General features: G+C 38.9%; 1 long non-coding RNA gene across 1 annotated transcript in view; it reads right to left on the reverse strand.

Moving 5' to 3' along the window:
- Positions 1-8,484: 8,484 nt before the first annotated feature.
- The window catches only part of LOC144221843 (uncharacterized), a 238,470-nt gene continuing 233,072 nt past the window's right edge, over positions 8,485-13,882 (reverse strand). The window contains exons 5-6 of the long non-coding RNA XR_013332202.1: positions 9,005-9,113; positions 8,485-8,563 (exon numbers count right to left, since the gene is read on the reverse strand). This is a non-coding gene — a long non-coding RNA (uncharacterized LOC144221843). The remainder of the gene's footprint in view (positions 8,564-9,004; positions 9,114-13,882) is intronic.

Consider the following 13,882-nt stretch of genomic DNA (forward strand, 5'->3'; position numbering starts at 1 on the left):
GAGCCTGAAGCCTGCTCTGGATTCTGTGTCTCCCTCTCCCTCTGCCCCTGTCCCACTCACAGTCCCTCTGTCTCTCAAAAAATGAATAAAAATGTTAAAAAAAAGTTTTTAAAAGGCCAGAAGCAGGGAAATGTATAGGCAGGTGTATTTAGAAGTGAGTGGTGTGGCCTCAGAGACAGGAAAAATAGTTTTAAGAACATTTCCTCAGTGGTGTTTTTTTTCTATGAAGGAAGAATAGTGGAGTAAATCAAATATTTAATAGTCAAGAAATGAACTGTGACTCCTATCAATTTATGTAATGATCAAGAAAGTTTGCAAATAAAATTGAAAAAAAAGTATTGAACTAAGTATAAAACACAGACACCCATACATAAAAAGTAGAAAATTTTATTTATTTTTCCATTCAAATATTTATTGTGACTCTACCACTTGTCAGGCATTGGGCTAAATATTAAGTTTACAGCAGAGACTAACACAAAGCCCCCACCTTTTGGGACCTGATATTCTAATGAAGCAGAGAAAACACTATATAGATACACAAATAAATATACTTAGATAGCGATACTTTAATGAAGACAGAAAACAATTTAGTGTGATAAGGAGTCAATATGAATGTGGATTGGGGCAAACACATTTGAGATGGAATGATTAAGAAAGTTCCATTGAGAAGAAGGTAGCATCTGAACTGAGAATGGAATTACTGGAAGGAGCCAGCCAAGGCAGAGTTTAAGAGGAACGATCTATCGCTTAGACAGTGAGACTAAAGGGCCATACATTTCTAAGGGATTTAAGAAGGGGAAAGGGTCTGAAGTCTCACAGCCAAGGTAAAGGGTAAGAAATGTCCAGTGGTGTGGACAACGACCAGATCTTGTATGTCCTCCTAGGCCATGGTGGGTGTAGCTAAGAGATACTACTGGAGGATTTTAAACAAGGGACACATAACCTGATTTACATTTTAAAAGGATCAAGCTGCTTTAGGAAGACTAGAAAGGGATGAAGCATGAAAGCAGAAAGAACACTCATGAGACTTTTGCATCACCTGAAATGTGTCTTACACTAAGGCAGTAGCAGTAAATATGGTGAAAGTGATTGGCTCATTTTCTGATTTGAAGGCCCATCTACGAAAACTTGCTGATAAATTGGATGTCCCTGTTGTCCTAAGAAACCAAGTGAATGGTAGAAATTAATTTGGGGTTGAAATCAAGTACTAGTTTGCATAGGTATATATGTGGAATAGGAAAAGCCATCAAAGTTGAAGATAAACAATTGGAACTCAACAACCTCTAAATCATATTTAAAGACACAGAACGAGATGAGATCATCTAAGGAAATCAAGGTCTTGACTGAGTCCAGAAATACATCTAGTGAAATATCTCTTAGTGTCTCAAGATGAAGAACAAGATAGTTGAAGAACAGAACCAGGAACTAAACTGTGGCCTAAGCCAATATTTTGAAGTCATGAGGAAGAGGAGAAACCAAGCACAAGAAGTAATGGTGAGATAGAAGGAAAAGCAAGAAGATGTGACCAGCTCTGTCACATGCCACTAAGAGGTTGAACATGATGAAGAAAAAAATGGTTAGAGGTCTGGTAGCATGGAGGTCATTGTGGCTGATCTTTATAAAAACTGTGTGAGAGCAGTTCGGGAGAAATGCGCCTGGTAATGTGGGCTGAAAAGACATGGAAATATGGAAGTGGAAAAAGAAGGCATAGACGATTGTTTCCGGGACAATAGCTATAAAAGCAGAGGAAAAAAAAATAGGTTAGTAATGGAAGGCGGAAGACACCATGTCAAGGGACTGTTTTTTTTATTTCTTTGTTTTATTGTTTTTTTTAAGATGGCTAATATTAAGGCATGTGCAGATGCCAAAGAGAGAAACCCAACAGCGAGGAAAAAAATTAATGCTGCAGGAGAGAGGGAAATAATTGCAGAAGCAAAGACCTTGAGGTACTGAGAAAGGATGACCCTAATTTTCTCAATGATGCACTAAGTATTTGTTTACTGTAAGTCTTAGCTAAGCCATTGAATAAAGTGAATCTAATTTAATTGTTCTGGGCTGGGTCCTGGGCATCAATTTTTTTTTTTTTTTTAAAGTTCCCCAGTTGCTTCTAAAGTGCAGCCAGGGTTGAGAAGCAGTAATCTAAACAACAGCATTTTGTGTTTATCATTTTTTGGCTTTTCTTTATAGTTTTATGGCATATATATGTGTCCCCAGCAATTTACTGTTTAGTCGTCCATGAACTTTATATAAATGAAATCACACTGTATGTATACTGTGTATCTTGCTTTCTTTTGTTTTACATTATATTTACGGGATTCGTACATGGTAATGTGTGTGGCTCTAGCTCATTCATTTTCACTACTCTACAGTGTCCCAGCATATGAAAATGTGTATTTTCCCATTCCCTTGTTTAATGGATACGTGAAATACTTTTTTTCAGTTTTTGACTGTTGCAATCCACACTGCTATGAACGCTCCTGAATATGTAGCTGATTCACTATTACAATTGTTTCCCAGTGTAGGAATATAAACTGATATAACTAATTTGAAAAATCACTTGATATTACATATTTATATTTCAAAAATGGTAATTATATTTTATGTTCAGTTCTATTGTTGGTTATCACATATTATTTTTTGAAATTGCTTTCAAAAGCAGTCTGCATTTCACTTTCTTCTTCATTATTTCTTTTCTTACTTTTTTTAAACTTAAATTCCCCACTATCTAATAGCAGTTCGAAATTTACCTACAGTTTTCTTGATTTCACTTACTTTACATTTAACTTTTTAATATGCCTGAACATTATTATTAAATAAAATTAAAGGACAGATTGTAAATTGACACAAAAACAACTGCAACAAAGTTGACATTCAAAGAACCAATGGGAAGAAATCTCCATTAAGACAGTGACTTGAGATTGAACAGATAATTTACAAGAGAGACATAATTGCTAATAAATTTGTAGGCGATATTCAACTTCAGTAATTAAAAAAATAAAAGGTAGAACTATTACATAATATTGTTCACACTTGTCAACTTGTTAAAATAATAATATATAAGTCACTCTTAAACATTGGTGATAGAAGTATTTATTAGCACCAAATTCTTGAAAAACAATTGGATAACATGTATCAAGAACTATCTAAAATAGCCCAAAAAGCCATAATTATATCCCTAGGATTCAATTATACAGAAAAAGTTCAAAATGATGAGAATACGTATTTAAGAAGGCCCACTGAAGTATTATACATAATAGAAAAGTTTTTTAAAAGTTTGAAGTAATGTAAATGGCTCCAATTTGGGCAATTATTAAATTGCTTACATATATAATGGAATATTATTAGGTCATTGAAAACATGTTTTCAGGTATGTGGGTGGCTCAGTCAGTTAAGCGTCCAACTCTTGATATTGACTCAGGTCATGATCTTGTGGTTGTGAGATCAAGCCCCACATTGGGCTCTGTGCTGAGTGTGGATCCTGCTTGGGATTTTCTCTCACCTTCTCCCTCTGCCCCTCCCCTGTGTGTGTGTGTGTGTGTGTGTGTGTGTGTGTGTGTGTGTATGTCTGTACACTCTCTCTAAATAAATAAATAAATAAACCTTGAAAATATTTTCAAAGGGCGATGACATAGGAAAATGTTCATAACTAAAAAAAAAAAAAGACAAATATGTATAATCCATGATCTCTACTTTGTGAAAATTTTCCATCTGTTTTTCAACGCCTGTCTGTCTGTCCTTCCCTCCCTGTCTCTGTCTCTGTCTCTCTTTAAAATATATGCCAAGGGGACCCTGGGTGGCTCAGTCAGTTGAGCATCCAGCTCTTGATTTCAGCTCAGGTCATGATTTCATGGTTCATGAGATTGAGCCCCATCTTGGGCTCTATGCTGAGAGCACCAGAGACTGCGTGGGATTCTCTCTCCCTCTCCCTCTGCCCTTCTCCTGCTTGTGCATGCTCTCTCTCTCTCAAAATAAATAAATAAACATTTTTAAAAAATAAAATATATACCACAACATTAAGAATGGATGGAAGGAATGGAAAATAAATTTAATTTTTTATAGTTTGTTCTTATATATCTTTAACATACTATTGAGATGGCTTCTCTGTATGCTTGATTTAATTGAAAGAGTGTTCACCCTTCTAAAATATAACAGGCTAAGTGTGAGAGTGGAACCACCCTGATATTTATTCAGTATTAGCTGATAAACACACATCTCTTTTTGGGCATTCAGATTTGTCAAATCAACCTTTGTCCCTCACTACCTATTTTGAGTGTGCATGCCTGTGTGTGTGTGTGTGTGTGTGTGTGTATGTGTGTGTGTATTTATATTTTAAACCCTGCATCCACCTCTCCAATAACCACTGCAACAGCCATGATGATCGGGTCTACGGGAACAGATTGACCTGCCTCAGACGTTGCCAGCTAAGTAAAGAGAAAGAAGAATGAGAGAAAAGCAATACAGGAGCACCCACACTGAGTGAAAGCTCTGAGTGGTTTGGGCTGTATAAATGAATGAAGCTCAGGGAGGGTGCTGGGCAAATAGAGGGCCCCAGAAAACCTCTTCTGATTAGTGTTGATTTTGACCAGAGGTTCTCTTTGCGATCTCCTCCTCTCTAAAACGGATGTTAGGACTTCCCTTGCAGGGATGTTGTGGAATTAAATGAGAGTGACTTAAGCAGACTACCTAGATATAGTACATAATAAATGAGTGCTGCTCTCATTACTTACATCAAATCCTCATGCAGAGAATTCAAGGTGTGTCTGCTGATTGAGACAGTTTAGACCTTTTAGCTAATACATTATGAATGATGAGGTGAAGTCACAGTGTTGATTTCCCAAACAAGATATATTGATCCTCTCTTGTAACAACATCCTTTTCTGCAATAACTTTGTTTTTTATGCCACATTATTGACACACAGATTTTGTGAGATGAATATTGATGCTGCGGATCCTCTCCATTCTTTAAAGCATAACTGACCATTTTATTTTAATCTGATGCTTTCAAGATGTCAGTTAAGTGTTGGAAAGGTGCTAGCATTTTTATTTGGAGACTGGGAAAATTAACCTGTTCTGAGCAATTTGCTTGAGGTTTATGGAGAAGTATGTGGTTGGAAGTGCAAGTTCTATTCCACTCTTTGCATGTAGAAGAAAATGTCGGCTCCTGAGATGGAATTGGCAAAAGACTTGGGCTGGTTCTGGGCCATAGAGGAGGAGATGCTTCTTTGGCCAAGAGAAGCCATTATTAAGGAGCAAATGTGGTTTGGATTTTGATAGAGACCCAAAGAAGCAGGCAGAACTTGAGGGGCAGGGCAAAGATTGATTACAGAGATATCTATAGAATACCTTCATCCTAACAGAAGCATAGGCAAGAGTTAGGAGTGAAGAATACGCATCTCTACTCTGAGCTGGCAGGGATGACTAAAAGGAGGCAGGCATGGGGAAAAGGCACATACCCTGGAACTCTGTCGAGTGTCCAGTGATGGCACAGCCTCTGTTGATGGTGTGGAGACCACACGTCTACAGACCCTCTTATATGATCCTTTTGGACAATGTCCTTTGCACAGCTTTCTCTGAGGAAAAGAACCCAGTAGGCAAAGTGTGCCCTCAGTAACCTGAGCCTTCTTGTCTGTGCCTTTTTGCCCCTACTCTGAGATGTTTCTATCTTGCCTTCTTTCAGGATCACACTACCAATGCCACCCATGTAAAACTTGGACTCAGAGAAGAGATAGTCCTGTCCACCCAGATATCCATTTTTATCTCCTTCCTGGTAGGGATGTCAAAGCTTTCACCACCCAGTTAGACAGATCAGTAAATAATTTGGGAAAACAGCAGTTCAACACCTGGTAGGATGCTTTTTAAAGCTCAGTCCCAGATTTAAAGGTTTTTATAAAAATGCATCATCTCCAAAGTATGTCTGTCCTCATCCTGTTGGTGGTCAGTAGGAGTCTGGCTCCCTCCCAGCTGAAGACACCAAACCTCCCATAAAGGAGGAGCTCATGCCACCATCACTCAGCCCTCCCCTCAGCCTGAAATATTGTAGCACCGCTTTGGTAAACTCAGCCAGTGGAGGGAGTTGTGTCAGAGAAGAGTGGAAAGAGAGGTCCAGAACCATGTATTTTACCTTGGCTGTATAGCAAAATATCTGGGGACGAGTAAAAAATATATAGTTCCTGACTCTGCTTCAGAACTACTAAATCACAGTCTTTTGTGGTTGGTCCTTAGCACCTTCATTTGTAAAAAGATCACTGGGTAATTTAGTGCACATTTCAGTTTTTGAAACTCCATCTGGGGCAAAAGGCCTTGAGTAGACATTGTAGCGATTAGAAAAGCACCAGCTTTTGGACTCTAATTCAATCTAAGCCATGCTATTTTCAGAGTTTGAGAGGTGTGGTAAGGCTACCTGATGTGTGATGCCAGTACAAAGTGGTGTTGAGCATCTCAGCATGTCTTTTTTTTTTTTTTTAGAATTTTTTTTTTAATATTTTTATTTTTTCTAGGAGAGAGAGAGAGAGAGACAGCGTGAGCAGGGGAGGGTCAGAGAGAGAAGGAGTCACAGACTGAAACAGGCTCCAGGCTCTGAGCTGGCAGTCAGCACAGAGCCCGACGCGGGGCTCGAACCCACGAACCGCGAGATCATGACCTAAGCGAAAGTCGGACGCTTAACCGACTAAGCCACCCAGGCGCCCCGCATCTCAGCATGTCTTATCTGGAGGCCCCACTTATTCCAGGGGCATAAACAAGGGAGGAAAACCACAGATACTGAATTTATATTTGATTCCAAATCTGTAATGTGATTGCATTAAAACAAAACCAAAACCAAACCAAAACAAACAAACAAAACAACACTGCTAGAAATAGCAGAAAAAAATCAAACAAAACAAAAGCACCTAAATATCCTTTAGTGGGGAGGGATTGATTAAGTTGTGATACCTCTATACAATAGAAAGAATGTTAAGTGATCCTGAGTAAATGCATTTATAAATCTAAAAGGATGACTTAATATACTGCAGATGGAAAAATAAACATCACACATAGCGTGACCATCATCTGCTCAAAACAACATATACATGCATGCGTGCATACATACATACATGCAGACTGCAACCAACTCTTAACAAAATATTACAAAATGTTTACCATGATCATTTCTGAGTAAGGACACTCTGGGTGACTTTTGTTCATTCCTTTCCAAGTCTGACGCTTGTAAGGAACATACACTATGTGTGGACTTGAAAACAGTGAAAAAAGTACCACAGTGACACAATGAGCTCCTGCTCTCAGCGTCTCTCACCTCAACTACCATGGTACCTTCTCACATCTCTCCCCCTGTGAATTCGTAAGCTTTCAATATGACATCAATAGCTTAAAATGCAGATCAAGTGACATCCATCCTCTCCGATTTCAGCAACTTCTCATCATTAGCTACCAAATGAGGTCCTGCTCATGGCATTTGGGTTTGCTCCTGATCTTCCTTCAAGGCTGTTTCTCTCTGGAACTGCTGGATCCCTCCTGCCACGCCTCAGAGCTCTAATCCCATCAGAGGCCTCCTAGCACTAGCAGCACACAAATATTTTCAATGCCAGCTGGCTTTCCTACTTTTTTTTTTCTTTTTACCTTTCCAATTATACTCATTCTTCACTAGCTGCTCAGAAATTGCCACCTACATCAGGCCTCCCACTGACAAACTTAGACTTAATGGCCCCTTTCACCACACCTACACTGAACGTTGCTTGAATCTCCATGTGCCACCTATTTTTATTCTTTCTTGTTTATCGTTTACAGCTTTACTTCCACTGGGGGATAAAGGCTCCCGGAGCAGTGTAAGCTTCCTGTTCACCTTTGGATCTTTCATTGTCCCCAGCTCAATGTACTGCAGATTACACTTACCCAATAAAAACACATTAAATAAAGCCTGAAATGTCAATAACCCAAATGGCAATATCCTTCTCAAAGTCTATAAGTTTGGAGAAATTGAATCCCCCCTACGTTTCTGGTAGTAATGTAAAATTGTTCATCCTCTCTGGAAAATAGTTGGGCAGTTTCCTATAAACCTGAACATGCAACTACCATATGATCCAGCATTTGCAGTCCTGGGCAATTTAATCCCAAGAAATGGAAACTTAAATTCACACCAAAACCTTGTCTAGTAGTACCCCTTCTTCCACAAGGGTTATTTATGCTCCAAGACCCTCGGTGGATGCCTGAAACCAAGGATAATATCAAAAACTATATGTAGGATGCTTTTCCTATACTACATACCTATGATAAAGTTTAATCTATAAATTAGGTACAGTTAGATTAACAACAACAATAAAAGTAAAATAGAATAATTATAAGAGCATGCTACGACAAAAGTTACGCGAATGTGGTTTCTCAAAATATCTTATTGCGCTGTACTCACCCTTCTTCTTGTGATGCTTGGAGATGATTAAATGCCTACATGGTGGGATGAAATGAGGTGAAGGACACAGACACTAAGATGAGCGCTAGGCTACCGTTGACCTTATGGCTGTAATTTAGAAGGAGGATCATCTGCTTCCAGACTGTGCTTGACCTTAGGTGACTGAAACCAGGAAAAGCAAATCCACGCATAAGGGGAGACTGCTGTGTTAACTAAATTTTCTAGTTTCTGTATCTAATGTTCCGACATTTGGAGCTTTACTGCCTGGGGAAGGACTGCCCCTCCCATGGTTGGGTAGGTTTGTAGACTCCTAGAGGTAGCAGAGCACTTTCTCAGAAGCCTCCCTTTTATGTGCAAACAAACATATCCAAAGCCCAGATCTCCCACAGGCCTTAAGTGCTGCTCTTGACACTTCTGACACATCACCCCCTGTGGGGCCAGCCAGCAAGCCGCCTCTGCACCCTGGAGCCCACTGGAAGTTTTCAAATGAGCCAATTCTAACCTGGGTCACCCCTTAAATTACCTTGCTCATTTCTTCCCATGAAAACTATGATAAAGGCCTTTCTGTGGTTTCCCAGCTCTTTCTCTCTGCCTGCTACTGACCTTAGTGTTCTCTCGTGTGAACCCACAGGCCTGGCGTGCTCCTCTCCTCGTGGGAGCTATGAGTAACAAGAAGTCTTTTCAATGGCATCATCTGTTGGTCTCATCATACCTGAATAAAACAAAACCCCAGGTATGTTTTAATGCAAATCTGTACATGAATGTTCTTAGCAGCTTTGTTCATAATAATCCCAACTAGAAATAACCCAGATATCCTTCAGAGAATAAATGGTTACATGAACTGTACTATATCCATACCATGAAATATTTCTCAGAATAGAAAGGAATGAACTATCAATACATACAACTTGGATGGATTTCCAGAGATTTTATGCTCAGTGAAAAAAAGCCAATCCCCAAAGCTACATACTTTATAGTTTCATTCTTAAAGTGACAAAATTATAAAAAGCACATATTAGTGTGGTTCCCAGGGATCAGGGCATGGAAGTGGGGCAGAAAAGAGCTGGGTATGGACAGAAAAGGTAACATGAAAGGTCCCTGTGTGGATGATATGTTGTGTATCTTGACTGTGGCAGTATCAAGATCCTAGTGGTGATACTGTACTGTATCTTTGAGAACTGTTGCCCCTGAGGAAAACTGGGCAAAGGGTACACAATTATATATGAATCTGTAATTATGTCAAAATTTAAAAAGTAATTAATATAAAATTATAGTATTGCACTTAGAAGCTAAGAGATGTGTTCAAAGCTGGCAATAAATAGCCCATAGAATCTTTTAGTAAACTTGGTCATCTACCCAAAGTCACTCATTGTCAAATAAATTCTGTTCCTTGCTATAACACACATTTCTAGACCAAATGATAACTATGCACTTAAAATATACACACACTATAAAATACTGCTTATAGTCATAGGTCTTCATAGGATGGGGAGAAGATATATTATGGAAATTACCCACAAATCATGTCACAGCATCTGCTGTTGAAGAAAACTTAAGAAGAACTAATAGTTTATAGAAGTGACTAATAGTATCAAAGTGATTATTTAGTCTACATTTTCTTTAAAAGGAATCATTGATGATGAGATTAACATGTTCAACCAAAGATTTTAATTAGAAAGAGATATAATCATCATAACTATATAATCAAGAGGCCAAGTAAGTCCAAGATACATAGGGAGTGACAAGTAATGATCAAAAGCAAAATTATCTACAAGGATACTGTGCTTATAATGTTCAGCATTCCATCAAAGTCATGTTCGAGGCAAAATGTATGCATGTGAATATCAATCAAATCAAATTTAAATGAATACCAGATGATTAAAATATGGAAAAGGGACAGGAGACAGTTGCAGGAAGTGGAGATAAGGCCACCAAACAATCTGTAAAACAGGCGCCTGAAGCAGGTGGAAGGCAAGAAGAATGGGATTCTGACAAAGACGGCTTTCTGAAATAGGAAGGATGAAAGCCATGAGGGTCTATTCATGGGACATGAGAAAAGCCCATGGAAATTGGCCAAAGACACTAAACACAACCTACACTCTGGTGGGCAGTGAATGGCCCTCCACTTTATTGCCTGTGAATGACACAGAAATGGGGAAGCGGGTACAGAAGCAGTACCAGGAAGTAAGTTGAGTGACAGCTCTCCTAGACACTGTCACCCCTCCTCTGGCACATTTCTCTGTTAATCTGATACTTATGTCTGATGCACACCATAGGAAGAAGATTCTACCCCTTTCCAATAGCAGCTAGAGACATCTGTCTACACTGAGCATGAAAAGAGAGGAATTTGTGACCATTTGAGGCAGACAGCAGCTGACCTGTAANGAGGGCTAGGGGGTGTAATGCTGATTAAGGGAGAATATCTTAATGCTCTATTCCTTCCTACAGTCTATTATGAGAACCTTAGATTCATTTAAAATAAAAGTGAAAAGCTTCAAGAGTTATTCTGCAATGGATGGTGGCTACAATATGGGAGGTTTGGCCCTCATGGAGAGATTTCCTCAAGAAAGTCAAATTTCCAGGGTCTATTCATCTGGGAGGACTATTGTAACAACATACCACAAACTAGGCGGCTTAAAGAACAGAAATGTATTCTTTCATGGCTGTGGAGGCTAGAAGAAGTCCAATATCAAGGTATTGGCAGTGCTGTTTCTCTGGGGGCTATGGGACAAGAATCTATCCCAGGCTTTTCTCCTTGACTTGTAGATGACTGTATTCTCCCTGTGTCTCTTCTTATCATTTTTCCTGTATGTGTGCCTCTGTGTTCAAATTTCCCCTTTTTTAAGGACACCGGTCATATTGAATTAAAGCCTATCCATATAACCTTACTTGAATTTGATTACCCCTGTAACAACACTATGTACAAATAAGGTCATATTCTGAGGTATTAGGGGTTAGGACTTCAATATATGAATGGTGGGGGGGGGGCACAGCATAATATATGGGAAAACATACAGCAGGCCCTGAAAATTACTTAGTCATTTTCTGTCCTACACTGGATTTACAGTGTTAAGATGACCTATTAGATAATAAGAGAATAACCCAGAGATTAGGGAAGAGAGAGACTCAAACTATTCTATTGCAGACAGGCAACCAAGTTATAGTCCTACGAGACCCTTGGAAGTAAAAACAAAAAACAAAAAACAAAAAACCACCCAGATTCAAATGGGTGTTGCACAGTCCTAATGATCCCTTTCAGCAAAAGTCCTCAAGACTGACGATTTTACCTGTTGGATTCATAGGCAAAGGGAGGCAGCCGCTATCTGGGGCTTCCTCTGCAGCAACCCCCCTAATATGGCCACCAGTTACTCCTTTTGAAAAGCAGCTATTAGCTTGTTTCTGTGTTTTTCTGGACACCTGACATCTGAACATCTGACAAATGAAGGTTTATGATTCCCACCTGAAGTTCACATTTTGGGGTGGGTGAACTCAGGCTCAGTAACAAACTAGAAGAGCCCATAAAGCTTCCTGGCCAAATGGAAATGATACCTGTGGCACCTTGGCTTTACATGGAAAAGTGGCAGCTATCTCTGGGGAAATAATTTATTTTTCCTAAAAACGTGGGCCTGGCTCACTGTAGTTCAGCTAAGCTAATACACCATGGTACTACTGGCCTATGACTATTCAAGGTCAGCATCAGCTATGCAGAAGGAAACTGGAAGTGGTCTTGCCATTCAGTGGGCAGAACACAAGGCCATTTTCAGATCTCTAGACACTATTTTCCTTGATGCACCTTGTTATATTTTTAGTGACTCTTGTTTTATTGCCAATTACCTAACTATGTCATCTGCCACTTGGACAATAAGGCTGGCAGGTTAAAGATACCCCTCTCCAGGACTGAGAACTGTGGAGACAAATCATGGATGCTAGTCAAAATGTGAAGGTCCCTCAGGTAGGTGACCCCTGTAAAAGCCTGCTCTCTGATGAGATTTCCTAGGATCAAGCTGCTGGCCAGGTGGCCTATACCATCCTGATCACTACAATCTAACCATCAACACACTGGGCATGAACAAACCAAAGGTCTCTACATCTCTAATGCAGAAGCCGTCACTTAACTCCTGCTGTGGGACTCTTTCCAAAACTGACCTGCTTGTCTTGGGTTGAGAGAGGTGACATTACGTGGGATAGTATCCCAGTCTGCTTTTGGTGGATTGACTGCATAAAACTTTTGAATCTTTTTCAAGGCTATCCTGGGTGCCTCACTGCTGTTGACACTCTTTCTCAGTCTATGGCTTGCCTTTCACACTTGAATAGCATATTTTGATGAGTAGAAGTGTTTACATTTGATGAAGTCCAGGTTATTAATGTTTCACAGTTAGAACTTTTTGTATGTTGTTTATTCAACAGTATTTAACCACAAAAACATCAATTTTGCATGGTTCAACCTAATTAGTATGGCTCAACTATATAAATATGTCTCAAATATTAATTCAATTAATTTTCACAATAAACCATTGGAAAGAAATCCCCATTTTATAGATGATGAAACTGAGGAAAGAGACTAAATAACCTCATATAGTTAATGACAGAGTGAGATTCAAACACCAGTGATTTGGCTCTCAAGTCTGTACACAGTCACAATCCTGTCACACGTCCTATCTGATGCTGAATTATCAATTTATATGTCTCTCTCTCTAGTCTATGGACTCCCTAATGGGAAAACTGCTTGCTTGTCTTCATAGCCCTTGCACCCAGCACAGTACCTTGCATGTATTCAATGTTAATAAATACTTGAGGGACAAATAAATAAACAAATGCAGACGTCTCCACCAACGCCACCATCAGGGACTGCTCATTTGATATTTCAGGGTCAATGATCATGTTCTTTCAGACTTGATGCATTTGCACAGTGTACCTGCTGGTCTTTAAACATACATCAGGTTTTCTGGAACTGTTCTCTTTCAGATCCTCCCCCTTTAATTAAAGCATTGAATATCATAATACAGATATTCATGAGTAATATGGTCATTGCAAGTGGGGCTCTCTGACTTATATGGTTGAAGAAAATCCTATTGCAGAAGATGCTAAGTGTTAAAGAACATACCTAAAGGGCCAAAAAATGGTGCTTATAAAACATTACAAAAATTAGATATGATTCTCCCAGTTCTGCTAGAGAACCATTTCTACTCTATCAAAAAAAACTGCCTATCTACTATTATATCTACATGTATATTATATCTATATAATATGTTATGCATATAAGTAGATATAATGCAAACCATCCACAAAGAAATTATTTTGTGAGATACTTGAAATATTATTGTTATTATTATTATTAACAAATTCATCAGATGGATTTGGAAGAATCTCACCATCTCTCTTTATAATTCAATACCATTATTTTAAAAAATTGGCCTTATTCACTCTTGGTATTGCTACATGCTACACTAACACACTCATTTAAGTGAGAAAATTTATGTG

This window comes from Crocuta crocuta, unplaced genomic scaffold, assembly GCF_008692635.1.
Source record: "Crocuta crocuta isolate KB4526 unplaced genomic scaffold, BGI_CrCroc_1.0 scaffold151, whole genome shotgun sequence".
NCBI lineage: Eukaryota > Metazoa > Chordata > Mammalia > Carnivora > Hyaenidae > Crocuta > Crocuta crocuta.